At 41.3% G+C, this 8606-nt stretch overlaps 1 pseudogene across 1 annotated transcript; it reads left to right on the top strand.

Moving 5' to 3' along the window:
- The first annotated feature begins 6119 nt into the window (after window positions 1-6119).
- Window positions 6120-8156, top strand: LOC104655904 (annotated as a pseudogene). The gene has a single exon (XR_747041.2). The product of XR_747041.2 is annotated as a stress-70 protein, mitochondrial pseudogene (transcript).
- The last annotated feature ends 450 nt before the right edge of the window (window positions 8157-8606 follow it).

The raw sequence follows: 8606 nt of genomic DNA, 5'->3' as shown, positions 1-8606 counted from the left end.
CACTAAAACACTTGGGAGTCCTAGCAAATGACTTGGAGTTGTATACAATTACTAAGTTATATGCTGAAATTCAGCTCTCTTCCCCAGAGGCATTAATTGAGATTGTAGGAGATGCACAGCAAAATTGAAGATTCAGCTTTTTACATTTTTAAGAGGATTAACATAGAATTTGGTTGTTTTTAATAAGCTTTTATGTGTATTATGTATCTGCGTGTATATATTGGGTACACACACATATGTATCTCTATGTATATTTTTATATGTAGATAAGTTGTGCCTATCCCCTTTGGACTCAAATGTAATAAATCCATCTAAAACAACTAAAATGTAAGAAATCCATCCTGTGTGCACTAACAAAGTTAAGGCTTGACCATTCCACACACTCTGGTTTTAGCATTTATTGGAGTCCAATCATAAATAGCCTTAATTTTATTAAAATGCAGTTGTTGGCCGGGCGCGGTGGCTCAAGCCTGTAATCCCAGCACTTTGGGAGGCCAAGACGGGCGGATCACTAGGTCAGGAGATCGAGACCATCCTGGCTAACACCGTGAAACCCCGTCTCTACTAAAAAATACAAAAAACTAGCCAGGCGAGGTGGCGGGCGCCTGTAGTCCCAGCTACTCGGGAGGCTGAGGCAGGAGAATGGCATAAACCCGGGAGGCGGAGCTTGCAGTGAGCTGAGATCCGGCCACTGCACTCCAGCCTGGGTGACAGAGCAAGACTCCGTCTCAAAAAAAAAAAAAAATAAATAAATAAATAAATAAATAAATAAATAAAATGCAGTTGTTATTTTCCTTTTGCTCTGACTTCTGATGATAAAACACAAAAAAATCAACATACTGTTTCATATCACCCACTTTCAAAACTATATTTCAGATATGGTAATAGAAAAGCTTCTTTCTATACTGGCATCTACTCCAGTTTTCAAAAGCAAATACATAAAGGACATGTTTCAAGAATGAAAAGATAATATAAGCTAAAATAAATAAGTTCTTTCTAAGACATAAGTAATAATCGCGCTGTAAGTTATATAAGTCTCAGTGACAGTACTCTGGCAAAGACATCCATTTATCAGTCGAAGTAAGTAATTCCATGTTCTGTGAATGGCAGAATGAGACGAGGTTCGACTGATTTATGAAGTGATTTTTTTTTCCATTCTACTGAATGATTGAGACAAAGGACCTGCAGCAATGGTGGTTCATCTTTTCTGTTCAAGTGCCAATTTTTTTTTATGACTTTTGTTTCTCGTGGAGACATTGTTGCCTCATTCACCTACCTATGTTGAATAAGAAATGTTTAACTCTAGGCTATTCAAGATGAATGGCCCCAAGAAAGTAATTGAATAGTTCCTATCTTTCTTATATCCTGCTTTGAGTGTCATATAGGGGAAAAGTTTCTGGCCTGGGAGCCAGTGGGGAACAAATTGTATTCATCTTTGTATATTCTTTTAAGTCCAGCATGATCCCTAGAATATACGAGGCACTGAAAAGAAATTGTAGAATCAAGATGAAATGGCCTCTAAACCTGCTGGATAGGCAGCAAACTGTGATCGGGGACAGCAAAGAACCACAATCTCATAATCCTGACTTGGGCACTTACAGGTCAGGTAGACTATGGGCAGACCTTGTAACCTCTGTAAGACTCAGTTTGTTCACCTGTCAAATGGTAATAACCAGTTTCTACCTTATAGGGCTGAAATGGAGATTAAATAAAAAGTGCATGTAAATTGCCAGTTACCAAAACAAGGAGGATGGGTCAGGCTATCACTAGGTTTAGGTAAGGGGCCATCTCCAAGGAAGAGAATGGTCTAGAAAATGACACTCTGTCTTTCCCTTCTTCTAACTTTTTTTTTTTTTTTTGAGACAGAGTCTTGCTGTGCTAACTAGGCTAGAATGCAGTGGTGCGATCTTGGCTCACTGCAACCTCTGCCTCCCGGACTCAAGCAATTCTCTTGCCTCAGCCCCCTGGGCACACGCCACTACACCCAGCTAATTTTTGTATTTTTAATAGAGATGTGGTTTTACCATTTTGGCCAGACTGGTCTTGAGCTCCTGACTTCAAGTCATCCGCCTGCCTACAGTGCTGGGACTACAGACATGTGCCGCAATGCCATGCCCCTTCTTCTAACTTTGATATAGGCAAGTGGATTCTAAGTGTTGCTTTAAAAGGCATATAAACGCAAAACACACGAATGGGCACACATACGTGCAACAATCCCAAAGGCAGCCTGAAGTCAGAAGGAAATAAAAGGTGGGTAGAGACAAAGCCCATCTGTCAATTTGTCTTGGCCATAAACACGGGCCTTGGGATGGCCTCCATATTTTTGCTATGCTTTTTTGTTATTGTTTCCCCTCACTCTGCAGCCCCACATCAACTGGGAGAACCACTTCATCCCCTCCCCACCAGCTACTACCCAACTCACTGCTTAACCAATCATCATTACAGTCATGTAAGGACTCCCCAGAAAGACAAGGCTCAGGACATCAGTCTTAATTCTGTTCTTCTCAGAGTGCGGTACCAGTGCCCCCGGGGTGGATCAGTACATGGAGAGTACAAAAAGCCTCAGACAAAAGCATGGAGTATCTATTTTATTTGAGGATTTGGACTATAGAGGAATATCTTTATACTAAGACAAATACAGACATATTATATGTAATATTGTCATGAATGTAATATTGTCATGAATTTTTCAGACAAAACAATGGATGTTAAAGAAAACTCAAGCAAACAGAGAGGGCAGAACCCAAGGCTAGGTTCTAAATGCCCTCATTTCTCAACTCATGGGTATATATACTTCCTTCGCTTGGTCATTCAGAGTAATTTTCAGACAAAGACTGAGAAGCAGTGCCTAGTACATTTTCGTAGATAGACTTTTAACTGTTTCATAAGTGGGTGTTCTTAGGAAAAAGCTGTGCCCCTGAAGGTAGAATCCCATTGCACTAAACTGTACAAGAACGTCTAAGTCATCACATTTGCCATCTTGCTGTATTTTCAATTGCAGATTGATAACATATATTAATAACATTAATTTTAAAGCAGCTAGAAAATTTATCTGGTAAAAAGTATCACATGTAACCACAAATACCTAGTTGATAAAAATTGTTGAATGCGGCCGGGCGCGGTGGCTCAAGCCTGTAATCCCAGCACTTTGGGAGGCCGAGACGAGCGGATCACGAGGTCAGGAGATAGAGACCATCCTGGCTAACACGGTGAAACCCCGTCTCTACTAAAAAAAATACAAAAAAAAAAAAAAAAAAACTAGCCTGGCGAGGTGGCGGGCACCTGTAGTCCCAGCTACTCGGGAGGCTGAGGCAGGAGAATGGCGTAAACCCTGGAGGCGGAGTTTGCAGTGAGCTGAGATCCGGCCACTGCACTCCAGCCCGGGCGACAGAGCGAGACTCTGTCTCAAAAAAAAAAAAAAAAAAAAAAAAAAAAAAAAAAAAAATTGCTGAATGCAAATCTTCTCCTTTGGCCCAATTTTATGCATTGGTACAATGTTATTTTTTATTTTTATTTTTTTAGATAGAGTTTCACTCTTGTCACCCAGGCTGGAGTACAATGGTGCATTCTTAGCTCACTGCAACCTCCACCTCTTGGGTTGAAGCAATTCTCCAACCTCAGCCTCCCAAGTAGCTGAATTACAGGCACCTGCCACCACACCTGGCTAATTTTTTTGTATTTTTAGTAGAGACGGGGTTTCACCATGTTGGCCAGGCTGTTCTCGAACTCTTGACCTCAGGTGATGCGCCTGCCTCAGCCTCCCAAAGTGCTGGGATTACAGGCGTGAGCCACCAAGCCCAGCCAATGTTACATATTCTTAATAAAATAAGTTAACAAGCATTCATGCAGCAAACTATTGAGAAGCTACTATGTGCAAATAATTTTGGTTCATACAAAGTGAAATAAAATGTGGGGTTTTCTTTCAAGATATCCACAATCTAAGCACTGTGAAATAGAAATAGAATGTAAATCACATACATAATTTTAAATGTCTTGGTAGCCATGTTAATAAAAGCAAAAAGAAGTAACATTAATTTTAATAATTCAGCATTAATTTCAATAATATATTTATTTAACCCAGTATGTCCAAAATGTCATCATTTCAACATATAATCAACAAAAAAGTAGTATTAAGACATTTTACATTCTTTTATTATAGTGAGACTTCAAAATGTATTTTTCACTTGCAACACATCTCAATTTAGACTAGCTGTGTTGCAAATGATCAAAAGCCACATGTGACTAGTGGTTACTATATTGGACAGCACAGAAATGAATCATTATTAAATATTGATTAAGCACATAATTTAAAAATTGCAGCTTCAATACTAGTTCCTGACGATACAATGGTATATGAGATGTTATCCTTGTCCTCACAGAGCAGACATTCTGGCAACAATGATAAAGAATAAATAGAAGATAATTATAATACAAATGGTGAGTGTTACAATACAGGAAACAAGCACAGGAGTGGCATAGAGACTGCTGGGTGGGAATGGGGTTGAGACCTGTTAAGGCATGGGGTAAAGGGTTCCGTATTAGTCCGTTCTCGTGCTGCTAAAAAGGCATACCTGAGACTGGGTAATTTATGAAGAAAAGGGGTTTAACTGACTCACAGTTCTGCAGGCTGTACAGGAGGCACAGTGGGGGAGGCCTCAGTAAACTTACAATTATGGCAGAAGGCAAAGGGGAAGCAAGCACATCTTCACATGGTGACAGGAGAGAGAGAGCAATGGGGAAAGTGGCATACACTTAAATAATCAGATCTCGTGAGAACTCACTCACTATCACTATAATAGCAAGCAGGAAATCTGTCCCCATGATCCAATCACCTCCCACCAGGTCCCTTTCCCAATATTGGGAATTACAATTCTACATGAGATTTTGGTGGGGACACAGAGCCAAACCATAACCATATCAGGCTCTATTTTAAATGGAGTGGCTAGGGGAAGGTGTCTCTGAAAAGTTAGCATTTAAAGCAGAGAACTTGCATTGGTTTTCTATTGCTGTTGTAAGAAATAACTAGAAACCTCATGACTTAAAACCACACAAATTGATTACCTTACAGTTCTAGAAGCCAGAAGTCTGAAATGGGTCTTATGGGGCAGAAGTCAAGATGCTGGCAGGGCTGCGTTTCTTTGGAGGCTCTAGAAGAGAATCCATTCCTTTCCTTTTCAGTGTCTATAGGCTGCCTGCTGTCCTCAGCTCATCACCACCTTTGTCCTCAAAGCCGACAAGCTCCTCAACCCAGCTTCTATTTTCACATCTCCTTTGCTGACTGGCTCTCCTGCCTCCCTCTTTTGCTCATAATGACAATTATGATTAAACTGGGCACAGCCGAACAATCCAGGTGTATATTTTCATCTCAATATCCTTGACTTAATTACATCTACAAAGCTCCTTTTGCCATGTAAGGTAATGTATTCACAGGCTCCTGGAGATTAGGACATAAACATCTTTGGGAGGCCACCATCTGCCTATCACAGACCTGAAGGATACAAAGGAGTGGGAAAGAGTGTTTCTAACTAGATTTTAGAGTAAGAAAGAACTTGGCAAATTCAAGGAACTGAAGGAAGATCCATGTTACAGGAGTACAGAATGCAAGGAGGAGAATGGTGCAAGACAAGGCTGGGAGCAAGGTAAGGACCAGAACACACCGGACCTTTTAGGCCATGTTAAACAATTTGAGTTCATTCTATAACAATTGGGAGCTAGTGGAGGCTTTTAAGAGATTATTATCAAATAATCTAAGCAGTAGTATAAAGTATCAAGTAATCTAAGCACATTTAAGCAGTAGAGATTATTATCAAATAATCTAGCTCATGTAATAATTGAATTAGTTTGGCTGCTGGAGGAGATTGAGTCAAAGTGGAACATGAATGGAAGTGAGACCAATGAGGACTGACTGATGCCAAACTATTCAAGACAATGGCAGTAGATACGGACAGAAGTAGCCCAGTTGATTATAGTGCTAGTCATAATGGTTACTGTTTATCAAAACTGGAACTGTATGCTTAATATTATGCACTTGATTGCATGCAACTTTTTAAATCTTATAAAATTATGACCACACCGCCCGAGCGCCTGTTTGCTGCCTCGTACTCCTCCATCTAGCCGCCATGATAAGCGCCAGCTGAGCTGCAACAGCCGGTCTAGTGGGTACCGCAGCCTCCCGGGGTCCTACGGCCGCCCTCCACCAGGATGGCTGGAATGGCCTTAGTCATGAGGCTTCTAGAGTTGTTTCAAGTCGGGATTATGCATCGGAAGCAATCAAGAGAGCAGTTGTTGGTACTGATTTCGGTACTACCAACTCCTACGAGGCAGTTATGGAAAGCACACAAGCAAAGGTGCTGGAGAATGCCGAAGGTGCCAGAACCGTCCCTTCAGTTGTGGCCTTTACAGCAGATGGTGAGCGACTTGTTGGCATGCCTGCCAAGCGACAGGCTGTCACCAGCCCAAACAATACATTCTGTGCTACCAAGCGTCTCATTAGCCGGCGATATGATGATCCTGAAGTACAGAAAGACATTAAAAATGTTCCCTTTAAAATTGTCCGTGCCTCCAATGGTGATGCCTGGATTGAGGCTCATGGGAAACTGTATTCTCCAAGTCAGATCGGAGCATTTGTGTCGATGAAGATGAAAGAGACTGCAGAAAATTACTTGGGGCACACAGCAAAAAATGCTGTGATCATAGTCCTAGCTTATTTCAATGACTTGCAGAGACAGACCACTAAAGATGCTGGCCAGATACCTGGACTGAATGTGCTTTGGGTGATTAATGAGTCCACAGCTGCTGTTCTTGCCTATGGTCTAGACAAATCAGAAGACAAAGTCATTGCTGTATATGATTTGGGTAGTGGAACTTTTGATATTTCTATCCTGGAAATTCAGAAAGCAGTATTTGAGGTGAAATCCACACATGGGGACACTCTTAGGTGGGGAAGACTTTGACCAGGCCTTGCTACAGCACATTGTGAAGGAGTTCAAGAGAGAGACGGGGGCCTATTTGACCAGAGACAATGTGGCATTTCGGAGGGTACGGGAAGCTGCTGAAAAGGCTAAATGTGAACTCTCCTCATCTGTGCAGACTGACATCAATTTGCCCTATCTTACAATGGATTCTTCTGGACCCAAGCATTTGAATATGAAGTTGACCCGTGCTCAATTTGAAGGGATTGTCACTGATCTAATCAGGAGGACTATCACTACATGCCAAAAAGCTATGCAAGATGCAGAAGTCAGCAAGAGTGACATGGGAGAAGTGATTCTTGTGGGTGGCATGACTAGGATGCCCAAGGTTCAGCAGACTGTGCAGGATTTTTCTGGCAGAGCCCCAAGTAAAGCTGTCAATCCTGATGAGGCTGTGCCCATTGGAGTTGCCATTCAGGGAGGTGTGTTGGCCAGCGATGTTACAGATGTGCTGCTCCTTGATGTCACTTCCCTGTCTCTGGGTATTGAAACTCTGCAAGGTGTCTTTACCAAACTTATTAATAGGAATACCACTATTCCAGCCAAGAAGAGCCAGGTATTCTCTACTGCCGCTGATGATCAGACACAAGTGGAAACTAAAGTGTGTCAGGGTGAGAGAGAGATGGCTGGAGACAACAAATTCCTTGGACAGTTTACTTTGATTGGAATTCCACCAGCCCCTCGTGGAGTTTCTCAGATTGAAGTTACATTTGACATTGATGCCAATGGGATCATACATGTTTCTGCTAAAGATAAAGGCACAGGACGTGAGCAGCAGATTGTAATCCAGTCTTCTGGTGGGTTAAGCAAACATGATGTTGAAAATATGGTTAAAAATGCACAGAAATATGCTAAGGAAGACTAGCAAAAGAAGGAACGAGTTGAAGCAGTTAATGTGGCTGAAGGAATCATACACGCCACAGAAACCAAGATAGAAAAATTCAAGGACCAATTACCTGCTGATAGTGCAACAAGCTAAAAGAAGAGATTTCCAAAATGAGGGAGCTCCTAGCTAGAAAAGACAGCAAAACAGGAGAAAACATTAGACAGGCAGCATCCTCTCTTCAGCAGGCATCATTGAAGCTCTTTGAAATGGCATACAAAAAGATGGCATCTGAGCGAGAAGGCTGTGGAAGTTCTGGCACTTGGGAACAAAAAGAAGATTAAAAGGAGGAAAAACAGTAATAATAGCAGAAATTTTGAAGCCAGAAGGACAACATATGAAGCTTAGGAGTGAAGAGACTTCCTGAGCAGAAATGGGCAAACTTCAGTCTTTTTACTGTGTTTTTGCAGTATTCTACATATAATTTCCTTAATTTGTAAATTTAGTGACCATTAGCTAGTGATCATTTAATGGATGGTGATTCTAACAGTATAAAGTTCACAATGTTCTATGTCCCTAACCTGTCATTTTTCAGCTGCATGTAAAAGGAGGTAGGATGAATTGATAATTATAAAGATTTAACTATTTAATGCTAAAGTGGCCATATTTTCAAGAGGTGAAACCATCTTGCACACAACAATGAAGGTAGTCAGCCATAGATTTGAAATGAGACCACATATGGGTATGAGATTCTTCTAGTCAGCCTAGTACTGCTGTACTGGCCTGTGTGTACATGGGGTCCTCAACTGAGG

The sequence above is a fragment of the Rhinopithecus roxellana genome, chromosome 14 (assembly GCF_007565055.1).
Source record: "Rhinopithecus roxellana isolate Shanxi Qingling chromosome 14, ASM756505v1, whole genome shotgun sequence".
NCBI lineage: Eukaryota > Metazoa > Chordata > Mammalia > Primates > Cercopithecidae > Rhinopithecus > Rhinopithecus roxellana.
Note: the sequence above shows the minus strand (reverse complement) of the source record. Positions and strands in the feature narration are given on the sequence as shown.